Raw genomic sequence first — 27,485 nt, 5'->3', positions numbered from 1 at the left:
ATCACAGGTTCAAATCTCCTCCACTGCTTGCCTGCCTCCACTGCGCAATCCTGCATGAGAATAGATGAGAATGGCTGATCCAAACTCGTATTTCCCTTGGCTGAACCATGCAATCCTCATTGGCAATACTCAATCCATTGATTGTGCAAATCTCATGCACAACTATAGTCACAACTAACCGCTGTCTTGCCCTTTCACTCACCTCTAACACTTGTCTCCACTGAACTGTCCATGCACTGAGTTAACTGATGTATTCTTTAGTTTATTTATGAGTTAATAATTAGTGAATTAATTAATAATTAGTGAATTAATTAATAATTAATTCACATCACTCATCACTAGTGTATTTGCAGTTAAACTAAATACAACTAGTTCAACCAAGTCAAACTGAACACAACTCCATCAACTCCTCAATCAACTCCACCAAACTCAATCACATGAGTTCTAACTAAAGTCCATCACGCAATAGCTCAACTAACCCATAAGAAAAGCGTATTTCCTTCTGACAGCTGCATGTGCCACATCTGTAGCTCGAACTGAAGTGCTCCAAGAGGATAAGATAATGTTTATAGTCCAAATATTATTAAGAGCTAATAATATTCGACTGTTCTATTTTTAGCCTGGCAGTCTAAAAATAGACTCCGCCCATATGTCTAAAAATATAAGTCCATCTATTTTTACCAACATGACCAATCATCCACAAATAGCATCCTGCAACTCATAGACCATGATCCATATGTCTAAAAATAGACATAGTCTAAAAATAGACTTTGCACCAAAAAATAGCCTGCAGGCCCACTTAGTGAAGGCGACTCCTTTTCACTAAGCTCCATCATCTTGTTGCATTTTCAACATGTAGTACTTCATCCGTCCCATTTGATACAAGTGTCCCGCAATCAGCGAGAAATCAACTGCTCGAACCACCAATTCCTTCTTTTGCTTTGCAGTGTACTCCGCGGGCACCATTGTTGTGGACAAAAAATGAATAATATCCACGAAGTGATCATCTACGACTTTAATTGCAAACAATTGTGCATCAGGAAAATTATCTTCAATACTTGTAGGTTATTCTCGTGTCTCTATCTTAGATAAATGATCAGGCTCAACATTCAATCTTCCCAACTTCACTATAACTTCGAAGTCATATTCTTGGAATAATAACAACCATTGGCAAATATTTCCTCCTAAAATAGGCTTATTCACCAAGTACTTCAGTGCACATCTCGCTCTGCAGTACCTCCTTAGAAGCACAAGAGTTTATCATTTCCTGTAATCCCTCCACGACCTTTTGATTCCTCAATAGCTTCATGAAGGTCTGTAGAAAAGACTTCAAGATATTCGGATCCACCTCTTGTGTCACAACCGGTACTATCTTGCAGTTATCCCTCTGAGTTGGTTGCGCAGTAGAGTTCGAGGCCCCATCATCCATAAAACTTCACCTTACCTCCATGAATACTTGCTTTTCCTTCAGGATATCAAATGCAGGGGCCTTTTCAATGGTCTTCCTTATCCACATAGATTCAACTTCCTTTTTCCCATCAACCTTATCATTCCCAGTTGGCGTTCCACTTCTTGTTAAAATGTCGATGCGTTGTTGATCTTCTCTTGGCTCAGCGGTCATCATTTGGACATTTGTTGTAGGCTGATGGTTTCTTTCTCTAACATCTTCGCAATAAGGACAAACCATTCCTATATCACATGATCAAAATATTTACAGTAATTGCAAGTTGTTATGGGGTTCTAACAATCTCTCGCAAAGTGCCCTACCTATCCACAGTTATAGCAGATAATTTGACCATGTCCTCGACCATCTCCTCCTCCTCATCCCCTTCCTTGTCCTTGAAATCCTACTTGACCAACGTTATGTCCTTTCTCCTTGTGTGTATGTCCTCTGGTTTGCACTCTATAACTATCAGCAGTGCACTCCATCATTAAGTCATAACTTCAGCAATTTTTCTCATCATGGCCTATTGATCTACAGAAGTTACAAAACCGTTGCTTCAGGGTCTGTACATACTTTTGTAATAGGTATAAATATTCAGAGCGATGTTGGCCTCTCATTCTACAAATATCACACCATAAACCTGGATTTACTGGATTAGGTGCTCTACTTGCAATATAATCTCTAAACATGGGGCATTGATCCTTATAATGACCCTTTTCTTTGCATTTTGTACACCATACTTCTAATATGACATCTTTTCCTTTCTTAAGATCTTGGAATTCTAAGGTCAAATTAGCTAGCTGAGTCTGTATATGATGTACTCTTGCATGAGTATCCCCAATCGGTGAAGCTTCCAACTTCATCACAATCTCCAATGCTTCAACTTGAGTCATGATCTTTTGTTGTGTTAATGGTAACCTAATATGTCGCAGTAGCATGGCTGTGAACCATTATTTATGCTGCTACGGGGGTATATAAAAACTCACTTGACCCATTAATACCTTGAATCATTGATCTAACTCCCATACAAACTCATTCGGTGCTTTCTTGATCTCTTTTAGCTCTGTGATACACTATGATTCTGATTTTGGCTTCTTGAACTCTGCTACCAATGCTTGCTTAATTTCATTAAATGTAGCATTCGTCTTACTCACGGAGTATTTCATATACCATGTCAGTGCTCTCTCCTACAACGACGTGACAAGTTGCACCTTCTTTACATCATCATTATTAATCTATCTCGTTGTCCATACTGCATCAGCTACAAACTAGAACTGGTCAGGGTCCTCTAATCCCAGTCCTTTAATACATGTAGCTTAATGTCATCAACCATTCTTCTTCTTCTCGATGGGCTAGGTGGAGGTGGAGGTGGAGGTAGAGGTGTAGGGGAAGTATGGGGAGGGGGATGGGGTGTGAGGGGGGTAGATGGATGGGGGATCCCAAAGACACCCTGATTCTTCTCAACTCCTGACTTCGACGTGCCTTCAGGATGGGTGGGGGAATATCGCAGGGTTGTAGGGTTACTTCTTTCTTCTTCACTCTCAGATCCTAATAGAGGGATATAGTCAGTCTCAATATAGTTCTTTGGCTCTATTCTATATCACTTTCCACTTTGCATATCTCCTGGTTCCAGCTTATTTCTTCTTTGCCCAAACATTAATCTAACTGCATTCGTAGAATCCCCTCGTGGTCCTATGAAGAATATTCATTCAGATTCATTGTAGGACATGATCTCATCAATTGCGAACTTAGTGATAAATCCTCCCAAAATGCTATCAATCCAGAAATCAACAGCCCTTGAGATACTATTATCGATTCTCTTGAGCCGTTGTATCAAATCAGGATTCCACTCCTTAGGTTCATCACCTTTGAAACAGGTCTTATGCTCAGCTAACTTAGATATCCACTCAAGCAATTCAATGTGGAATGAACCAAAGAAAATATTGTATTGATCTTCGAAGATATATCTCTACAACCAAGCTTCAGTTGATAAACACGAGTTTCTGTTCTCTTTTTCTACAAATTCTCTTTCTTTCTGTTCGACCCACTCCTGGAGTTATTTCTTTGACGAACGCCAAATCATATCCCTTTAAGCAGATCTCGGTCCCAACAATGAAACCATTTGTTGGTTTGAGGGGGCTTGACCCAGGTTCAGAGTGTGTTGCGCACCAACAAAACCCTCAACTACTGACCCTTTCAGCAATGACCTGCAAGCAAATCACAGTCTCACCCAAAGAAGTTATGGGAGGTTGTAGAACCAGGTTTCTACAGTCGAAGGGATATCCACACAGTGGCATTGTGTATTTACTTCTACTTTATATTGATCACCATAGTCCACTCCTTCCTTTTGAGAGAAACCATGAGCTATGAACCTTTCCTTATACCTTTCAACACTTCTATTATCTCCATGTTTTATCTTGTAGATCCATTTACAAGTGACCACAAACTTATCCTTGGGTCTAGGCACCACTTTCAAGACATCATTCTTTATTATTGATTCATACTCCTCACTCATCACATCTTTCCATACTTGGTGCTTTATATCTTCTTTGAACCTGTCGGTTCAACTTGAACAATAGTACTCATAGAAGCCAAGTAACCTTAATACCTGTTAGGATTCTTACTTTCCCGAAATGTCCCTCTTAGAGCAGTATGTTTTCAGCATGAAGTGTATCCTTGAGCCACAATGATATTTTCTTTGAGGTAGATGGATCAATAGGAGGTGGATCAAGAGGATCCATCAGGCCATCAACATCGAGCATAGGTTCATCCATTGGAGGCTCATCCATCAAAGTAGCATCAGGTGCATTTGAAGGAGGGTCCACCACTTTCCCTTGCACATAATCCAATACGTCATGCTTTTCCAAAGTCAGGTCCAAAGTTATCTTCCATGCATGATAGTTGGATTTATCATTGAGCTTTTCCTTAGTCTTGAAGTAAGATGTAGAGGCCATGGAGACTTTTCCAATAATATATGTCCAACATATAATCTTAGTGATTTATTTTCTCTCTTGCTTGGGCTTGTCCTCACCCAGGCTCTGATACCATGTTAAATTTAGATAAAAATGGTATGTTCTATGCTTGAATCAATTACTTCAATGAACTTTTGTTAGCCCAATGACAATTTATGTAACAACATTGGTGAAAATTCCATGTAATAAAAGTTAAAAATAATAATCATGGTTGATGGGACACTTATTTCAAGATGAATGTTGGGCAAGACATCCTATGGGGGTGTTCATTTGGTTGTTTATGGCTAAGGAAATTGGCAAAGGAAATGGCTAAGGCTTTGGAAAAGAAAAATGGAAATTTTGTCACATTTATTTATGAAAATAATGGAAATTAGGAGAAAAATAGGTGAAATCTCAAAGGTTTCATGTGAGGAGGAAAATGAAGAAAATAGAGGCCTCATTCATAAAAAGGCTTCTAAGGATTAGTTGGTAACCTTTTGTCAGTTGAGTTTTGGAGCTCTCTCATTATTCTCTCTCTCACACACTCTTAGACACTTAGATTTTCTTAGAGCACTTTGGCATTGGAGAAAGAAAGGTAAAGAAGGGAAGAGGAAGCAAAGATCAAGCAGGGAAAGGCAGGATCAAGCAGCTACAACAAGCCTCATTGCAAGTATCGACCTGCATGTGTATTTTCCTTGCTGGATTTGGCATGCATGGTATTTCATGTGGTTCTTTTCTATCATGGCATGGGATTTGTGAGGTGTGACAATGTTCTTCCGCCTAGCCTTGTCGTTTCATGTTAGCTTTGATGAGATGGGTTCTCATATTTTGTTGAGATGGGATGGCCTAATGGATTCGAAGCTAAGTGCGGTGGATCTTTGAAATGAAAAACACATGGCCTAATGGTCCATGAACCAAACTGTGGATCACGGTAAAGCCACTCACCTAGTAACCCCTGAGCCAGACTATGGGTTGCACTAAATCAAGGATTGTGTGCCTCAGTGGGCCTAGGAATCCTTGCTAGTGAATGGCAGGATATACGGTAAATCAAAGAGGTGTATTTCTCTCCTTTGGCCTAGTATTCCTAGAATGGGATGTACAATAAAGCCTAGAGAGTGTTTCTCATTGTAGGGCCTATTGATCCCTGGATCGAACTTTGGATTATGGTAAAGCCTGAGAGACTAGAAGGCACTCAAATTCCTCACAGTGTAGGCGGAGAACTTTGGTGGCATCTGTGATTGTTTGGTTTTTATTTGGTATGTTCTATGAGTCCCACATTCATGCTTGGAATATGGCACGAGGGTGATTGGCTGAAGAGAGACTTGGCTCAACCAGTCTATGGTCGGGATGGAACGTGGTAGTCCCATCTCTGGTTGGTTTGTTGCTTTCATTAATGAAGAATTCATTTCCTTGGTTTCATGAGTAAATGTACCAATTTATATGTGGATCTTATGGGTGATATATTTACGGTAGTTCTGTTGTTACCATGATGGTTATATGTATATTTTATGAAAACGGTTATGCATAGCTCTCAGCATGTTTCTACTTGTAAATGAATGGATAATGTATTTATGACCTAATAGATGATAATGCAGAAAATGACATGAGGGAACAATGGTTCTACGATTTCTCATATAAGTATGAGATCCCTATGTTTAATTCTGTTTGTTACACTTATAGATTACATGTTTGCAATATTTCTGACGAAATGCCTGTCATGGCTAGTTGGGGTCCGATTAAGGTCTTGTTTAACTTATTTCTTTTGCATCATTGTTTCCCTGTTATTTTACTGCTCCTAAGTTATCATTCCATTATGGGCAGTGACTTGGATTCTGGGCCTAAAAAGGTGGCTCAAATCTCAGGGATGCTGGCATACAACTGTAAAAATATAGTCTCTAGACACTAGTAGGCAAGCCTCTGAGAGCGACTTTGGGTTTCTGGATGATGTTATGCCTATAGCATCAAGCAACTGAGGCTTAAGATGGTCAAAACTTTAGTAGGACGCAAGGGCAAGTTGTCTGAAGTGTTGGATTGGTTCCCGAGGGTCCTGAAGCTGATGTTGAATGTCTGTGTGTTATGTTTCCGTAGATTCCACTTCCTTAAGGTCACAGAGGAGGTTGAATCCAATCATAGTAGCTTCTCGTCACATGTTTACCCCTTTTGGCTAGTTACTTGGGTAGATGTGGGAGGAGGGTGTTACAGAGTAGTATTAGAGCATGGTTCACCCCTCAGACTGGATGGGCTATGTGTTGGTCATGCATGCATGCCAATTGCATGTGTGTTTGTCACACTTGAATTCCATGTGCTTGTTGCCTTGCATAATGTTGATCATGGTTATAGTAAGGTTGTCATGAGGAGCTTGATGATTGATTTTGTGGAATGCATTGTCATGAGTATATGATTGGTTACATATTTTTATATGTCGCTTACATGTTGTTATATGTCGCTTGATTACATCCTTGTATGTTAGTTTGCATTCTTCTATGTTTGATTACAGATATCTGTCTTGTAGGTTAGTTTACAAGAGTTGATCACTTATGCTCAACTACATGCGTTTATGCTTATGTGTAGTTGATTAGGCATTGCTTATGCATGTTGATAGTTGCATGTGGAAATGGGTACAATGGATTAATGGTTGTTGTCATGCATGAGATCATAACATGCATGGTTGATATGGCCTTGCATTGATGAATGGAACCTACATAGAATGATGTTTACGTGTTGATGCATTTATTTATGCATGTATATATGTTGTTATGTTTATGTTATACATGTATCACACAAATTTGTTGATCTTGCAGATGAGGTAACTTCCCAAAATTATATTAAGGTATGTTGATTTATTGTGATTTGGTTTATCTGACATATTATGCATTGCAGAAAAGAAATATCAAATGGTTAGCAAGATGGTTGACTACAAAGACTCTCCCTATGAATCCGAAGAACAGTATGGTGTTGGGAACTCTTCCAATTTTCAGTTACATTGAGAAGCTTAAAGGAAAAAATAAGGAGTTGTAAGGTGGATAATGACACGATCATATAGGCACAAGAGAAGCAAGCAAAGGTTAATGCTATACTTCTTCAGAGTTTGTCAGAATTGTAGCAACAAGGGTCACTTCAGATCAGCCATGGATAGGAGGAAATAACTAATGGACCATATGGCAGTAGGTCTCCTAGTAGACACAGGTCAAATAGATCTAATATGGTGAGATATGGAAAGTTTGTGGACACTCCGGATAGAAGGGGTGATGAGTACAGGTACTACTCTAGTTCTGGTTCTCACAGACATCATCATCATCATCATTATCATCACTACAAGAGGAATGATAGGGGACACTTGTCAGATGAGTTTAAGAAAGCTAAGACACCTAATTTTGATGGATATGTGAAGTCGAAAGATACAAAGGCTTGGATACTTGGGATGAACAAATTCTTTGACACGGATAACATGAAGGCCATAATCGCTATCTTCAGCTTAAAAGGTAACACAGACATTTGGTGGGAAGATGCTAAGAGGGTCAAAGACATCGGATGGATGACTTGAGTTTGCGGGAGTTGAAGAAGATTTTCAAGAAGAAGTACTTGTTAGAGATGTACTACGATAGTAAGGCCAAATAATTCTATGAGCTAAAGATTGGGTCAATGACAGATGAAGAGTACATGACCAAGTTTCTGGGTCTTTTGAGGTATGGACCGTATCTTATAGATGAGAAGGAAAAAGTTAAAAGATTTGTTAGTGGTTTTCCAATAGCATTGAGAGATAGGATTGAGTATGATGAGCCTCAGTCACTTGAGGAAGTCATTGGGAAATTGAAGCATTACTATGAACAATCAAAGTGTAAGAATGAATCTTAGAAAGGATGGAAATGGAAGGACAAAGGTAAAAGTAAATGGAAGCCTAAGAGAACAAGGCCTTAGAATGAAGATGGGAAAGAAAATATGGCACAAAAAAAGAAGTTCAATGCAACTAGACAGGGACATGGGTCGCAACAACAACATAGAGGTGAGGGCACTGGTCAGTTGGAGTGTTGGAAATGTGGAGAGGAGAACCTTAAGAGATATTGTATACAACATCAAGGTGGTAGGCCTAAGATATGCATTGCACAGGAGGTGAAAACTGTTGGAGATGTAGGGTAGAGTAATCCTCGTATCTATGCAAGAGTGAACAACATGCAGGCAAAACACCAGACATCTATCATTGAGATGGACGGTAAGATTTGTGATCAAGTTATTTCTATTTTGATTGGCCTTGGATCTAATTATAGATATGTTAGTCCTAACTTGGTGGATAAGTGTGGTTTCAGTAAGGAATTGCATGTAGAGTCTTGGTTAGTGCAGTTGGCCATAGGTACAAAGAAGTGCATTCATCATTGGGTAAGAGCTTGTGCATTTGATTTAAATGGTATGCCTATTGTAACACATCTGAATGTATTACCGTTGGGATCATTTGGTATGTCGTTGCGCATGGATTGGTTATATATTCACAAAACCAAGGTAGACTATTATGACAAAGTCATTGAGTGTGTTGATGACAATGGGGAACCAAGAGTCTTGCAAGGTAAGAAGAAAGACATCAGTTAGGATGGTGACAATTATGCAAGAAAAGTGTAGTCATAGGAAAGGGTGTATGTTATTTGTAGTGAACATTTCTAGTGATAAGGGTAAGGAGGTTGGGGATGCAGATGTGTTGAGTAGGTACCCAGTTTTGCAGCAGTTTCCAGATGTATTTCCTAATGATATTTCAGAGTTTCTGCCTCACAGGGAGGTAGAATTTTATATTACATTAGCACCAGGGGAAACTCCAACATCAAAATCACCTTACAGGATGAGCACACCTGAGTTGGTTGAGTTAAAGCTACAATTGAAGGAAATGTTGGACAAGGGATACATTAGGCCAAGTGTATCACCTTGGGGTGCACCAATGTTGTTCGTAAAGAAGAAAGATGGAACCCTCAGATTATGCATTGAATACAGGTAGTTGAACAAAGTGACCATCAAGAAAAGCTACCCTTTACTGAGGATTGATGACTTGTTCGATCAACTAAAGGGATCAACGATGTTCTCAAAGATCGATCTGAGATCCAGATACCATCAAGTACGCATCAAAGAGGAGTACATTTAGAAGAAAACTTTATGGACTAGGTATGGCCATTATGAGTTTGTTTTAGTTCCATTTGGATTAACTAATGCTAAAACTACATCTATGTGCTTGATGAATAGTGTGTTGTGTCCATATTTGGATAAGTTTGTTATTGTGTTCATTGATGATATACCGGTATATTCTAAAATGAGGAATATCATGCCGAGAATTTAACATCAGTGTTGAGGTTGTTAAGGGAGCATCAATTGTATGCTAAGCTCAACAAGTGTAGTTTCTTTCAGACTGAGGTTCATTACTTGGGGCATGTTATCTCCAAGGAGGGAATTGCAGTAGATCCAAAGAAGATAAGAGCCATCATGGAGTGGGTAGCTCCTAAGAATGTGGATGAGGTGAGATCCTTCATGGGGTTGGTAGGCTGCTTTAGGAGGTTCATCAATATCTTCTCACATATTTCTTATCCTATCTCATCATTACAGAGGAAATGTAAGAAGTTCGAATGGACAAAGAAGTGTGAGGATAGCTTTGAGCAGCTTAAGTAGTTTTTGACACATGCACCAGTACTACAGATTGCAGATCCAAACAAATATTTTGTAGTATGCACAAATGCTTGCAAGAAAGGACTTGGTGGAGTCCTTATGTAGGATGGACAGGTGGTATGATATGAGTCACAAAAGATGAATGAGCACAAGAAGAACTACCTGACACATGATCTTGAGTTAGCAACGATCATACATGCATTGAAGATGTGGAGACACTATCTTCTTGGTAGGAGGTTTGTACTGATAAGTGATCATATTGGGTTGAGGTATTTGTTTGTCCAACCGAATATGAACGCCAAGCAAGCTAGATGGTTGGCCACGATCAGTGAGTTTGAATTTGAGATCAAGTACATTAAAGGAAAATAGAACATGTTGGCAGATGATCTCTGCAGGGTGGGTACATGTAAATCACTTAGCAGCTATGAGCTCCTATGGGATAGACTTACAACACTGGATCTTACAAGCATGTCAGCAGGATGTCAGGTATATGGATATTATGCACAGGTTGCAGTAGGGTTCTGGTACATGTACATGTGATATTACAGGTACAGGTACTTGTAGTGGTACATGTATAGGTGGAAGTATATGCATAAGTACTAAAACAGGTGTAGGTGCATAGGGTATGGATTATTATCTTACAATGGATGGATTAGTCAAATTTAGAGACAGGATAAATGTGCTAGATAATAGTGAGCACAAGAAGGTGACCTTGAGAGAGTTTCATGTGAAACCATATTCATGTCACCCAGGTTATCAGAAGACATTGACTACAGTGAAGAAATTTTATTATTAAGTGAAGGCAGAGTGTAAACATCTAGGTGGACTGCTACAACTCATCATGATTCTAGAATGGAAATGGGAGGTCATTTCCAAGGACTTCATCACAGGGTTTCCGAGGATAGTGAGACAACATGATTTCATCATGGTTATTGTGGATGGGTTGACAAAGGTTGCACACTTCATTCCAATGAAGTCTACATTCTTAGCTAGCGATGTGGCATAGGTATTCATTAGAGATGTGGTTATGTTGCATGGTGTTTCGAAGAAAATTGTGTCAGACAGGGATGCAAAGTTCACTTCCAGGTTTTGGAAGCAGTTGTTTGCAGGTTTGGGCATAGAGTTGGCCTTCAGCACAAATTATCATCCATAGACAAAGAGGGTCAACAGAATATTGAAGGACATGTTGAGGATGTATGTGATGCATCAAGAATGAAAGTGGGAGGGGTATCTTCCCTTGGTTGAGTTTGCATACAACAATGATTATCAAGAGTCATTAAGGATGAGTCCTTTTGAGGCATTCTATGGGTGGAGTTGCAATAATCCTATCAGTTGGAGTGATATGGTTAACAGGGTGCTGATTGGACCAGATATGTTGGGAGCCATGGAACAAGAAATGCAGGTGATCAAGAAGAATCTAAAAGCAACACAAGATAGGAAAAAGAGTTATGTAGATCGGAATAGGCCATTCAAGGAGTTCCAGGTTGGGGAACAAGTGTACTTGCGCATCAAACCAAAGAAGAGCTCCTTGCGGATTGGATCATGCGCTAAGCTAGCACCACGGTTTTGTGGACCCTTCAGTATCATTGAGAGGATTGGGCTAGTAGCCTATTGACTTGCACTGCCTCCGACAATGAAAGTCCATAATGTTTTCCATGTGTCATTGCTTAAGAAGTATATTAAAGATGTTGATCATGTGATTGACTGGTCTGTATTGCAGGTGGAACCAGATGGAGAATTCCGATGGAGTCTTAGTGTATATTATAGAAAAAGGTGCTCATGCTTTGGAATCGAGCAAGTTAAAGTGCAGTGGAATCACTTTGGGCCCAATGAAGCTACATGGGAGATGTCGAATCAGATGTGAGCTATGTATCATTCCTTGTTTTCCGGTTGAGGCAAAGAAATTTTGATATGATGTTTTGGTATGTGCTTTGATATGATGTTTGGTACATGTTTCGATTGGTGTTTTGGAATATGTTTTGATATGATGTTTTGGTATATGTTTTGGTGATATTGTTATATGTACATATGTATATGGATGTAAATACCACCATGAGCTATGTTATAAAGCTCCACTAAGTGGTATGGGTGTCATGTCATTATGATTATGTTGTCATGTTACTATGTTATCATGTTTCTTTAATGTCATGTGCGTTGGAACTTAGTAGGGTGATCATTGTAAATACTACATCGAGCTATGTTATAAAGCTCCATGAGCAGTATGTCCTCTTTACAACAGTTTTCTGAGGTATATGTGTGATTGAACACTGAGGACAGTCTCCCGAAAGGGGGAGTGTTCTGTAACAACCTTGTTGAAAATTCCATGTAATAAAGTTAAAAATAATAACCACAGTTGATGGGTCACTTATTCCAAGCTAAATGTTGGGCAAGACATACTAAGGGGTGTTCATTTGGTTTTTTATGGCTAATGAAATTGGTAAAGGCAATGGCTAAGGCTTTGGAAAGGTAAAATGGCATTTTTGGCACATTTATTTATGAAAATAATGGAAATTAGGACAAAAAGGAGGTGAAAGGTCACATGTTGCATGTGAGGAGGAAAATGAAGGAAAATAATGGAAAATGAAGAAAATAGAGGTCCATTCATAAAAAGGCTTCTAAGGATTAGTTGGTAACCTTTTTTTAGTTTAGTTTTGGAGCTCTCTGATTATTCTCTCTCTCTCTCACTCTTGGACACTTAAATTTCTTGGAGCACTTTGGCATTGGAGAAAGAAAGGAAAATAAGGCAAGATCAAGCAAAGATAAAGCAAGGAAAGGCAAGCTCAAGTAGCTACAACAAGCCTCATTGTAGGTATCAACTTGCATGTGTATTTTCCTTGCTAGATTTGGCATGCATGGTATTGCATGTGGTTATTTTCTATCATGGCATGGGTTTTTCCAGGTGTGACAGTGTTCTTCAGCCTAGCCTTTCCATTTCCTGATAACTTTGATGAGATGGGTTCTCATATTCGGTTGAGCTGGGATGGCCAGATGGATTCGAAGCTAAGTGGGTTGGATCTCCAAAATGAAAAACACATGGCCTAGTGGTCCCTGAACTAGACTGTGGATCACAACAAAGCCATTGGCCTAGTAACCCCTGAGCCACACTGTGGGTTGCAGTAAAGCCATGATTGTGTGCCTCGATGGGCCTAGGAATCCTTGCCGATGAATCACAGGATATACGACAAAGCCAAGAAGTGAATTTCTCTCCTTTGGGCCTAGTAGTCCCAGGATGGGATGTATGATAAAACTTGGAGAGTGTGTCTCAGTGTAGGGCCTAGTGATCCCTGGATCAGACTGTGGATTACAGTAAAGCCTGGGAGACTAGGAGGAAATCAAATTCCTCGTGGTGTAGGTGGAGAATCTGGTGGCATCCATGCTTGTTTGGTGTTTTTTTGGTGTTATCTATGAGTCCCACATTCATGCTTGGAATATGGAATGGGGGTGATTGGCTGAAGAGAGACTTGGATTAGCCAATCTATGGTCGAGTGGAATGTGGTAGTCCCATTCTGGTTTGTTTATTTCTTTCATTAATGAAGAATTCATTCCCTTGGTTTCACATGTAAATGTATTGATTTATATGTGGATCTTATGGCTGATATATTTATGGTATTTCTATTATTAATATGCTGGTTATATGTTTGTTTTATGACATCGGCTATGTATGGCTCTCAGCATGTTTTTACTTGTAAATGAATGGATAATGTATCTATGACCTAATAGATGATAATGCAACAAATGACATGAGTGAACAAGGGTTCTTAGCGATTCTCAGATAAGTATGAGATCCCTATGTTCAATTCATTGGTTACACCTATAGATTACATGTTTATGATATGTTTGACAAAATGTCTATCATGGCTAGTAGGGATATGATTAAGGTCTTGTTTAACTTATTACTTTTGCATCATTGTTTCACTGTTCTTTTACTGCTCCTAAGTTCTCATTCCATTATGGGTAGTGACCCGGGCCTGAAAGAGTGGCTCAAATCCCAGGGACACTGGTAGGCAAGCCTGTGAGAGCGACTCTAGGTTTCTGGATGTTGTCATGCCTATAACATGTGAGTGATTGAGGCTTATGATGGTCAAAACTTCAATGGGACCTAAGGGAAAGTTGTCTGAAGTGTTGGATTAGTTCTTGAGGGTCCTGAAGCTGATGTTGAATGTTTGTGTGTTATGTTTCTGTCGATTCCACTTCCTTAAGGTCACATAGGAGGTCGAATCCAATCATAGTAGCCTCTCATCACATGTTTACCCTGATTGGCTGGTTACTTGGGTAGATGTGGGGGGAGGGTGTTACAATTTCCACATTAATTTCCAATAGCAATCACAATACCATTAATTCACATTGATAGTAACTATAGATAGAACATGAAAAATAAAATGCAAAATACAAGCCAAGACAAGAGAACACAAGAATTTGGATCAAATTATGGAAAAACCCCAAGATGGGGAAAACCATTGATCAATCCTTCTTATTATCAAATATCAAATGTACAACAAAGGAATATCCAATAGTGTACAATGATAAAAAGTCGAAGTCAAAGTTGACTTTCCAAATAGATGATGTAATACCACTACCCTTAGTCAAATCAATAGCCCAATTAAGATATGCAATTATGCTCTTAGTCAACAACAACCCCAACCAGAAAGTCAATAGTGGTTAATGCAGTAGAAAAGAGTCATCTTTGAGCTTGGTCAAGGTCAAACTAACTAGAACTTCCTTGAAGATTAACCAACATCCAAAATAGTCTGCAAAGAGATAGTCAAACTTGGTCAAACTAAAATTCAGCTCTATAGTCAAACAAACATGCGGTTAATGCAGGTCAACCTACCTAGAAATCCTTGAAAATCATGCCAAGATATGCGGTCTTCTGTAATAGAGAGAATCCCACCAAAAGCGCAATCAAATGAGGTCAAATAGAGCTCGGTCAATGCCGGTAAAAGCTGGTTGAAACTTGGTCAACACAGAGAACAAAAACACCCAGTCAAACCTTCACATGTGTGGAGTAAATAGGCTACCATGCAATTTGTATGAACCAATAAATATAGGAGAGGGAAGGAATGCTAAGTTGTGAATGTGTTAGGGGTTGGAGATCACTCCTATTTATATCTAATGGAGAGAGATCAATTTACCCAAGTTGACCCCAAGCAAACCTTGACCAAATGCACATGTGTGGGTTGACCTTCAAAATAATATTTCTCCTTGTCCAAATTTAGTGAGCCCTAGGCCAATTTTGGACCTCTCAGAAAGAGGAATTCAATCCAATAATCATATTCTTCAAATGAGCTTCCCAAAGTGGAATTTGTCCCTAGTTGCATATTTCAACATGGCTAGACCATTGGGGGATAAAGGAGGAGATCATTTTGTACAAAAAGAGTAATATTAAAAATATTATTACTTCAAAATTTAAGGAGAATTTGTGGGGTGATAAAGAGTTAGAGGTAAATTTAAACTATGATATTATAAGGAGATGATTAATCACAATCTCAAAAATAAAAAATATTTATTTTCCTAAAAAGAAAATGAACATTGCTAAGATAAAAGCCTAATTTTCATGAGTTTCATAGTGAAATTGAGAGTTTCTCAATTCCCAAAACACCATAGAATGAAGGAATCTGTCACCTTTTCCACACAAAGAGGGTGGAAGATGAAACAAACTTTCTCTTAAATTCTCCATCATATATTGATATTCGATCTAATTTTCAAAATATTTGTTAGACTACCAACCTTATTGACTTTTTAAGTGAGCAAAAATATGGTGATCTTATAATGTTTCTCTTAATGGTTTTCTAACATATAAATAAAATGTTAAAGAATTCTAGTTAATATTTTACCTTATTAGGGTGTGGTAAACCATATAGATCTTATTGTAGATTAATCATCATCATAATATAATTATATTAAACTATTAGAAAAGTTATATACTTTTGACATGGATATTTTCTCTATAAACTGATAAACTTCTATTTTGTTAGTGGTTTGGTTTCCTATATGCCAAACCATTGATAGAAAACTGTTAAAACCAACTTAGATCCATATTAACTCTGGATCTACCAAGCACAGAGGGAGATCAAATTTCTTTTCAATTTAGTCAAAATGTTTTTATTAATAATCGAGTAGTCTTTAAGTGTGCCTTTTTGGAAAGTTTTTCGATCTACTTTTCGATCTCATTTGTCTAGAATTCCGTAAGGATTCATTGAAATCACAAGTTTGATATGTGAACTCTTAACAATCGAAGTGTCCCAGGGGTTTTTGAGGATGACCAGAAACTCTAAAAAGTTGCAACTTTCCGAAACATAAGCTCTTAGCGAAACCAAACCCTTAAAATATATTTTAACATAATTATATAATAAGTAATTAAATAATATATTTATTTACAATGGTACTATATAGTACAATATATTTATTAATTAAAAAATTCTATTACAATGAATAAATTAAACTATTTCCTTTTTTTATTTTTATAATATATTTATGTTTTAAAGTAAAATAAAATAAGTATAAATAAAAAATAAAAATAATATTTAAATAATAATATAATTTTATATTAATTAAATTTAACTTGAACATGTTATTTCTTTTAATTCCATTCTTAAAATAATATATTATTTTTTAATAAATATATTATAATATGTTTAGAATTTAAAATAATATTATATTTAACCTAATAAAAAATATTCATCAAACATATTATATATATATATACACTAAAAAACTTATATCTATCTTAATTTCAAATCTACCAAATATCAAGAAGGATCAAATATCTTTTCACTCTAAGACATGTTTGCATATCAAGAGATTTGATGCTTTTAGGTGTTCCGTAGATTCGAAGTTCAGATGCATCTAGAGATTTGATCCCTCTCTGATGCAGGAGCATCTGGCTGACAGGACGAGATAAAAGGAAGGTTGTTTGGTCTCTGAAGGGGACGGAGGAATAAAGTTGCTGAAGGGATAATGTGTTTGTTTTTTTTTCTTTTATTTGATTAAGCTGTCTAAGTCAAGTAACTGAACAGTAACTAGGAACGGTAGAAATTATAATTAGTTAGGATTAGAGTTTTAAAACAGCCAATTCTGTCTTTGTGTTAATGATGAACGACAAAGAAAAAGTTCTGAACAAAACTAATGTAACTAATCAAAACATAACTGACAACAGTTGAAAAGAAACTGATAGTCACCTAACAGTTGTTAAAAGGGGAACAAAACACAGTACTCTTTCTTCTTCAATTTTCTGGGTAATGAAAAAATTGATTGTTCCAAAAATTCTATGCACTCTAGCCTCTTCGGCGTCTCTAGACTGTTTTGAGTTGTTATACAATATAGCATCTGTTTTTCTCTTATGTATAGTATAGTTCTATGTGTGACATAATTCACAGGTGTATGGTTATATGTAAATTGAGCTACGCTGGTCCAACGAGAGAATTAAGTCTGGACAACACACGAAGGAACCCCCAGGACGAGGGACGAAAAGCCACTTACAGTTTACAAGAAATCTACAGGTGGAATTATCAAGACCCGACCCAAATTAAACGACAAGTGAGTAATTAATCTCAGACATTGCCAGGTATGCACAACAGACGAATATTCATAGCTCTATGCGTTTAAATTTATACAGAAGAGAAAACAGAAATTTCTGCGCATTCATTTCATATATACCGGTCAAAACCAAAACCGTTCAACAGTTACAAATTACGTGCCAAATTCCTTGGCAAGATACCACACGGGGTTAGAAACCCTCAACGCAATTACAGACACCAAACAGAGAAGTAGAAATTGTAAACCATACAGCTGAGACTATAATTGTTAGTGGCGCAACAAGCCATTGACACACCGACTTGACAAAACCCGACCAGACTTGAACAAAAAAAAAAAAACAAAAGCGACCAGAGCATAGAAACGTTGCTACCCGTGACAAGCTGGGACAACCAAGCCGCCAGGCTTCGAATCACTTCGAGTAGCCAACCAAGCCGCCAGGCCCCGAATCCTTTCGAGGAACCAGACCTGCAGTCACAAAACAGTGTCATAAAAATAAGAAATGGTTCGCAAGGAGGGACGAAGCATATAACAGGACGACATCAAATATCCGTAAGTGTTTACCTGACATTGGCGAGCCGTGGCCGAAGCAGTTCCACCAGAATACCCTGCTCACGAAGGAGCCGATACATTAGCTAGCTGAGAGAAGGAAATGCCAAAGCTGATAGCATAGAACCGGAGAACATACCTTGTGAGTGACGAAGGCGCCGAAGAAAGTTGACACCATATCCTGCCTGAGAACGAGGAGGGATGAACATAACCTTGAGGACGAACATCTGAAGCAGCTCCCACTAGTAATCGAATACAGTGATAGAGAGAGGAAAACCACAGGCATTAATACAATTATTTACAGGAAGCACAGAGACGCAACCGCGGACCATAGACATCCAGTGAACAGTCAGGGACAAGAACGGAACAGGGGAGACCGGACCTTACTGAGTCGACATTGTCAGCAGACTAGGAGGAGCAACATTCGGGCAGCATTCTGAGTAAGAGGACGAGCAGCAAAACCCCAGGTCGAAACCTCCAGAAACCACCGAGCATGCAGAGCATACAGAACCCAAACGAAATGTGCAAACCAAACGAACAAGTGAGGGTTTGATTGCCCATACCTAGGCGGGACGAGAAATCCGAGGGAGGACAGTTAGCAATCAACAGAGGGCAGAGGTACCAATCATCTGTACAGGTACAAAGGACAATTACAGTATCCATAAATTCAACCGCTAGCGAATCGACTTGTATCCAAAAGAAATCTGTTGTTCATTATTAACTGCCACGTAATTCCCGCATTGTTGTTCATGGAGAAGGGCTACGTGGGTTGGGACCATCAAGTGGTATTAGAGCAGTTGATTGAAAGAATCGGGATATGGAGGTTCAGAGATGAGGACGTGGAAGAGGTGTGCGCAGAGCATCCGATGAGGGCTTGAGGGAAGAAATAAGGACCCTTACTGCTCGCTTAGAGGCAGTGGAGGCAGGAAGGAGAAGAGACCCAGAACTTGGAGATGATAGCGAGGAGGAGGCAGTAGTTGCTGCAGACAGATCAGATGAAGAAGCCCCAGAGATAAAATTGTTGAGATCGGTATTGCTAGCCAACAGCAAACCTAAACCAGAGGTTCCTAACTATGATGGTAGTCTGTCCACAGATGTTCTGCTAGATTGGATAAGCAAGTTAGATAAGTATTTTGAAAACGAAGAGATTAGTGAGGACAAAAGAGTCAGATTTGCTGCAAACAAATTAAAAGGACACGTTGCCTTATGGTGGGATAGTGTCCAGGCAGACAGAAGGAGAATGAATAAACAACCGATAAAGAAGTGGCCAAGGATGGTGGCAAAGCTGAAGGGCAGATTCCTGCCTAAAGATTATCATGTTGAGCTTTACCGACGGGTACAAAACTTAAGACAGAAGGGTATGACAGTAAAGGAATACACGGAAGAATTTTATTGTGTAAACCTGAGGGCTGGTTATACTGATGATACTCCAGAGAAGATAGCATGATACGTGAACGGTTTGAGGTTGGAAATCTGGATGAGATTAGTATTCTTTCACCGCGTAACATAGAAGAAGCTTTTCAAAGTGCTGTAAGGGCTAAAGAAAAGACTAACAGGAAACAGAATAATAGGAGAGGACGGGGAAATGGTAGAGGACGAGGACAGTCCTATGGCAGAGGGAGAACTGCCAGTAACAGCGAAGAGGGCAGCAGCTCCAGGACTTCAGGAATAGTAGAGAAGGGAGATAGCACGAGAGGAGGACATCCATATCAGCGGGGAAGAGGAAATGGCCGAGGAAGGGTAGCTAACTTCCAGTGCTACAGGTGCCATAAGTGGGGGCACAGATCCTTCGAATGCCCGGAAGCAGAGCAAGCTGGCCAAAGGGGAACATTTGTTGCACAGCCTGAGGAAGTTGAGGCACTGCCCCAGGAAGTAGAAAATGTGGCAGAAACAGGAGAGGCTTTGGTTCTGAACAAGGTGCTATTAAAGCCAGCTAAGGAAGCTACTGAGCATACCCAACGGAAGGCACTGTTCCAGACAGTTTGCAAATCACATGGGAAGTGCTGTAAATTGATCATAGACAGCGGGAGTACAGACAACTTGGTTGCCACCGAGATGGTGGAGAAGCTGGGCTTAAGGCAACTTAAGCACCCTACACCTTACAAGGTGTCATGGTTGCAGAAAGGCCACCAACTATTAGTTGATGAATAGTGCGAGGTTGAATTTCACATTGGCAAGTACCAAGACAAGGTTGTTTTTGATATCGTGCTAATGGACGTGTGCCACATACTGCTGGGGAGACCGTGGCAGTATGATCGGAAGGTGGTACATGATGTGAAGTCGAATTGTTACAAATTTGTGAAAGATGGAGTCAAGCATACGCTTGTACCCATAAAAGAGGAGGACACAACATAAGCGAGTGGAAGAAAAGCCTTATTAGTAGGTGGAAAACAGTTTATCAAACAGATTGAGAAGAATGAAGTGAATTATGCTGTCGTGAGGAGAGCTAAGACTATGTTGTTGTACACAAAAATGTTTGAATTGCCTGCAGAGATTCAGGAGATGTTAGAGGAATTCAAGGACATTGTAGTTGATGACTTACCAGACAAGTTACCTCCCAAGAGGAGTATTAGCCATCATATCGATTTCATACCGAGAGCCATCTTACCAAATAAAACAACGTATCGAATGAGCCCAAAGGATAACGAAGAGATTCGCAAACAGGTGCAAGAGCTACTGGATAAGGGGTTGATTAGAGAAAGCTTGAGCCCTTGTGCGGTGCCAACAATACTCGTGCCTAGAAAGGGTGGAGAATGGCGGATGTGTACGGACTCACGAGCTATTAATAAAATCACCATTCGATACAGATTTCCCTTACCCAGAATGGATGATATGATGGATTGTCTCAGTGGGGCAGCTTATTTCACGAAGATTGATCTGAAGAGTGGTTATCATCAGATCAGAGAAGGAGACGAGTGGAAAATAGCCTTCAAGACCAATGAAGGGCTATACGAGTGGCTATTCATGCCGTTCGGTTTGAGCAACGCTCCTAGTACTTTTATGAGGTTGATGAATGAGATGTTAAAAGAATTTAATGGTAAGTTTGTGATAGTATATCTTGATGATATTTTGATTTTCAGCAGAACGAAAGAAGAGCACCTTCAACATGTTCGAAGAGTGCTAGAGAAGTTACAGCAGAACAAACTGCTGATAAACCTGAAGAAATGTACTTTCCTGCAGAAAGAACTAGTTTATTTGGGGTTTGTAATCGCAGAAAATGAATTGAAGATGGATCCAGAAAAGATCGCAGCGATCGTCAATTGGCCGTCACCGAAGAGCTTGTTTGAGGTACGTAGCTTTCATGGGTTGGCAAGTTTTTACCGCAAGTTTATACGAAATTTTAGTGAAATCTGCGCGCCAATGCTAGACACCATCAAAAAGGCCAGTCAGCCTTTTTGTTGGACCAGAGCAGCAGAGAACAGTTTTCAGCTTTTGAAGCGGAAGATTACAGAGAGGCCGATTTTAAGGCTACCAGATTTTAACAAGCTTTTCCAGGTTCGATGCGATGCAAGCGGGACAACCATTGGCGCTGTGCTCAGTCAGGAAGATAAACCTGTGGCATTCTTTAGTGAGAAATTGAACGAGAGCAGGCATAAATATTCCTCGTACGACAAGGAATTTTGTGCCGTGGTCCAAGCTTTAAAGCATTGGAGACACTACCTACTGGGCAATGAGTTTGTGTTATTTTCTGATAATTCAGCGCTGCAATATATAATTCAATAGCACAAATTGAACCATAAGCATGCCAAATGGGTAGAGTATCTGCAGAGTTTCACCTTCGTGCTAAAACACATCAATGGGCAAGCCAATAAAGTGGCAGATGCCTTGAGCAGAAGAGCTTTGCTCTTACATGAAAGTACAATACAGGTGATGGGGTTCGAACACTTAAAATATTTGTACCAGGCTGACACGGACTTCAAGGAAGCCTTTGAAGCCTGTCAGAATCCCGTGCTGAGAAATACAAGTCCATGATTGGATTACAATATACAGGAAGGACTATTATTCAGAGGAGGACAGTTATGTATCCCGGACTATTCGATGAGGGAAAATATCATACGGGAGAAACATAGCGGGGGTCTAGCCGGTCATTTCGGCATAGACAAGACTTTGGAGCAGCTCGGACACTTTTATTACTGGCCCAGAATGTGTAGGGATGTACAACGGTATGTGAACAGGTGTAAAGTATGCCAACTAGCAAAGGGACATAGTCAAAATACTGGACTTTACACACCACTACCTGTTCCAAGCAGGCCATGGGACTCAGTCAGCATCGACTTTGTCTTGGGACTACCTAGAACACAGCGAGTATATGACTCAGTGACGGTGGTGGTAGACAGATTTTCAAAAATGGCGCATGTTATTCTGTGTCAAAAAACTAGTGATGCCACTCATGTAGCTCACCTGTTTTTCACAGAGATTGTTAGATTACACGGCCTATCCAGATCTATCATTTCTGACAAGGACGTAAAATTCATAGGACACTTTTGGTGCACCCTGTGGAAAAGGTTGGACACAAAGTTGAACTTCAGTTCTACATATCATCCGTACACTGATGGACAAACGGAAGTGGTGAACAGGTGTTTGGGAAATTTGTTACAGATTTTGACTGGGGAAATTCACGGTTATGGGATCGTGCTCTGGCTCAGGCAGAATTCGCTTATAACGATTCGCCAAATCGTAGCACCGGACACAGTCCATTTCAAATCTTATACGGCATGCATCCTCGAGGGATACATGAACTGCGAGATTTGGGAAAGTCGGAGCGAAGGAGTGCCGACGGAGAAGACTTTGCGGAAGAAATGAGTGAACTACATGAACGGGTGAAGCTAAAGTTGCAAGACAGCGTGCAGAGATACAAAAAACAAGCAGATTTAAAGCGACGGGAAGTCCAATTCAATATAGGCGACGAAGTCCTTGCACACTTACGCAAAGAACGGTTTCCTAAAGGCGCATATAACAAACTAAAATTTAAAAAGATTGGCCCCTGTAAAATTTTGCGCAAGTTCTCAGCCAACGCTTATGAAATTCAGCTGCCACCTGATATAGGCATATCACCCATTTTCAATGTGGCAGACCTGTTCCCATATACTGCCAACTCAGAGGACGACAGTGTGGTACGGCCAGAACGGGACACCCAAGTTGGAGACAGTTCTTGGATGAGGCACATGCCTTCGGTTCAGCCCCATGAGATCGAGAAGATTCTCGATACCCAGGTAGCCAAGAAGACTCGCAGGAAGGAGTATCTACGATACCTCGTCAAGTGGAAAAACCATCCAATCGAGGACAGTTCGTGGCTCGACGCGGCGCAGATACAGAAGGCTGGTTATTCTGTGGAGGAGCTCATGGAACGGAGCCATGACTTTTTCTTACCCCGGGAGCCTGATGCAGGAGCATCTGGCGGACAGGACGAGATAAAAGGAAGGCTGTTTGGTCTCTGAAAGGGACGGAGGAGTAAATTTGTTGACGAGAGAATGTGTTTTTTTTTTTTCTTTTATTTGATTAAGCTGTCTAAGTCAAGTAACTGAACAGTAATTAGGAACGGTAGAAATTATAATTAGTTAGGATTAGAGTTTTAAAACAACCAATTTTGTCTTTGTGTTAATGACGAACGACAAAGAAAAAGTTCTAACTAATCAAAACATAACTGGCAGCGGTTGTAAAGAAACTGAAAGTCACCTAACAGTTGTTAAAAGGGGAACAGAACACAGTAGTCTTTCTTCTTCAATTTTCTGGGTAATGAAAAAAATTGATTGTTACAAAAATTCTGTGCACTCTAGCCTCTCCAGCGTCTCTAGACTATTTTGAGTTGTTATACAATATAGCATCCGTTTTTTCTCTTTTGTATAGTATAGTTCTGTGTGTGACATAATTCACAGGTGTATGGTTATATGTAAATCAAGCTACGCTGGTCCAACGAGAGAATTAAGTCTAGACAACACACGAAGGAACCCCCAGGACGAGGGACGAAAAGCCACTTACAGTTTACAAGAAATCTACAGGCGGAATTATCAAGACCCGACCCAAATTAAACGACAAGCAAGTAATTAATCTCAGACATTGCTAGGTATGCACAACAGACGAATATTCATAGCTCTATGCGTTTAAATTTATACAGAAGAGAAAACAGAAATTTTTGTGCATTCATTTCATATATATCGGTCAAAACCAAAACCGTTCAACAGTTACAAATTTCGTGCCAAATTCCTTGGCAAGATACCACACGGGGTTAGAAACCCTCGACGCAATTACAGACACCAAACAGAGAAGTAGCAATTGTAAACCCTACAGCCGAGACTGTAACTGTCAGCGGCGCAACAAGCCATTGACACACCGACTTGACAAAACCCGACCAGACTTGAACCAAAAAAAAAAACAAAAGCGACCAGAGCATAGAAACGTTGCTACCCATGACAAGCTGGGACAACCAAGCCGCCAAGCTTCGAATCACTTCGAGTATCCAACCAAGCCACTAGGCTCTGAATCCTTTCGAGGAACCAGACCTGTAGTCACAAAACAGTGTCATAAAAATAAGAAATGGTTCACAAGGAGGGACGAAGCATATAATAGGACGACATCAAATATCTGTAAGTTTTTACCTGACATTGGTGAGCCATGGCCGAAGCAGTTCCACCAGAATACCCTGCTCACGAAGGAGTCGATACATTAGCTAGTTGAGAGAAGGAAATGCCAAAGCTGATAGCATAGAACCGGAGAACATACCTTGTGAGTGACGAAGGCGCCGGAGAAAGTTGACACCATATCCTGCCTGAGAACGAGGAGGGATGAACAGAACCCTGAGGACGGACATCTGAAGCAGCTCCCACCAGTAATCGAATACAGTGACAGAGAGAGGAAAACCACAGGCATTAATACAATTATTTACAGGAAGCACAGAGACGCAACCGCAGACCATAGACATCCAGTGAATAGTCAGGGACAAGAACGGAACAGGGGAGACCGGACCTTACCGAGTCGACATTGTCAACAGACCAGGAGGAGCAACGTTCGGGCAGCATTCCGAGTCAGAGGACAAGCAGCAGAACCCCAGGTCGAAACCTCCAGAAACCACCGAGCATGCATAGCATATAGAACCCAAACGAAATGTGCAAACCAAACGACTAAGTGAGGGTTTGATTGCCCATACCTAGGCGGGACGAGAAATCTGAGGGAGGACAGTTGGCAATCAACGGAGGGCAGAGGTACCAATCATCTGTACAGGTACAAAGGACAATTACAGTATCCATAAATTCAACCGCCGGCGAATCGACTTATATCCAAAAGAAATCTGTTGTTCATTATTAACTACCACGTAATTCCCGCATTGTTGTTCGTGGAGAAGGGCTACGTGGGTTGGGACCATCACTCTCGGTGCTTGGTAGAACCAAAGTTAAGATGGATCTATGATGGTTTAATTCCCCCCTTTAAATAGAATACCATGGTTTCTCAATACCATGGCTCATTTTTATTTTTATTTTTATTTTATTTTTATAGGGTTATTTTTATTTTGTTATTTGTTATTTTTATTATTTTATTTTATTTTGACCTAGTTAAAATGTTTACATTACATTATTTTTTTTTTACTTAGTTAAAATGTTAAATAGGGCATTACATTACAACATCTCTATCATAGGGAGCTAGAGAAAGCCTCTCCATACAATAAATTTAAAATAAAATATTTATAAAATGTTTTAATTTTGATATGAGTTATGATTTTTGGGAAAGTGGTGCTGATAAGCCATGATATTGTCAGAAAGCCTATTTATAAGTTAATAATATTCGTGGTAAAATGGTGGTAAATATCCATGGTTAAGAATCTTGTTATATTGTATGTTTATTGTAAGTATTAAGCTTTAATTTAAAAAATGTTATAAAATTAAATTAATTTTGTTTTTTTTTTAATTGAGTTATGATTTTTCAATATGTGGTATTGATAAGCCATGGTATTGGTCAATAAGACTGTAAAAAAACTTATTTAAAAATTAATAATATCCATGGTAAATGAGAGTGGATATCCATAATTAAGAATCTTCTTATAAAAATGCTAATTTATAAGTACTATTTATATGTTTTATATTTTAATGTGATATGTATATTATGATTTTCTTTTATCTAAAATATTACTCATAAATTTATTAATAAAAACAAAATTACAATATAAAAAAAATAAATTTAAAATAAATTTATATCCAACCTCTAATATCTAACCTCACATATTTATCTTAGAAAGCCTCCCCACAATTAATCATAACATTATAAAATTCAAACAAACCTATATTCAATAATAAAATCTCTCCATTAAACCTAATATCCCTAACCATAAAATCCCTACATCAAATTAAAAATCCAAACAAAACCTTATGCTTTTAATAAAAGATCCCTCCATTATACCTAGTATCCTTAATCATAAAATCCCTCTATTAGATTAAATCACAACATTGCAAAATCCAAACAATACCTGGTATCTTTAATCATAAGATCCGTGCGTTGTGCCTTTTATCCTTTATCATAAGATCCCCGCATTATTTCTAAAGAGATATTAACAAATTAGCCAATGCGCACGGTCACTCCTCTTAAGTATAAATAAAGTAATCGCTATTTTTAAATTTTCTCAAACAAAATATTAAAACAAAAAGTACTTTAGGCATGAGATCCACGTACCATATTACCTTTCGGTATGACATCCATGTACCGTTTTAAAAAAATAAGATACAAACTTATATATATTATAAATATTATTTTGATATGGGTTGTTTTTAGTGTAATTTTTTTGAGTTTTTCGTGTCAAAATCTGGCCAAAAAATTTGTGGTGAAATCTTGATTTGTGTTATTTAAACTATTTTTTGATTGTATTTATGGATTGAGCACCCTGAAAAATTTCTAGAGCATTTCTATTGTGCAGGGGTTATCCATCAAACTTGTGATTTCAATGAATTTCAATAAATTATAGCGGGATTTAGAGAAATTAGACCTAAAAAATCCACCAAAAAAACTTCCAAAAAATCGCACATATCTGTGTTCCTTTTTACATTATAAATATGTTTAAATATAAAATTTCCCTTCATTTAAGCATATACAAGTGTTACAACTATGTTTGATTGATTTGTTAGATGGAAAATAAGATCACATAAAGTTAGAAAATATTTACAATAAAAAATCTCTACTAAATTTTATAATTTTATAATTTATTTGAATGGTTAATTATATAAAATCTTATATGTATAATAATAATATAGAATAAGAAAGAAAAATAGGCAATGCTAAATGTTTTTTTTTTTTAAATTGGTTGGTCTATAAAATTAAATGGGTTACTGATCTCATTTGTGTTTTAGAAAGAACAAGTTCTCTCTAACCAAGGAAAGTCTTACAAATTA

The sequence above is a fragment of the Pinus tabuliformis genome, chromosome X (genome assembly GCF_031772625.1).
Source record: "Pinus tabuliformis cultivar Carrire ecotype Pingquan chromosome X, CPIR1, whole genome shotgun sequence".
Classification (NCBI taxonomy): domain Eukaryota; kingdom Viridiplantae; phylum Streptophyta; class Pinopsida; order Pinales; family Pinaceae; genus Pinus; species Pinus tabuliformis.
The sequence above is the reverse complement of the archived record's forward strand: the minus strand, read 5'-3'. Positions refer to the sequence as shown.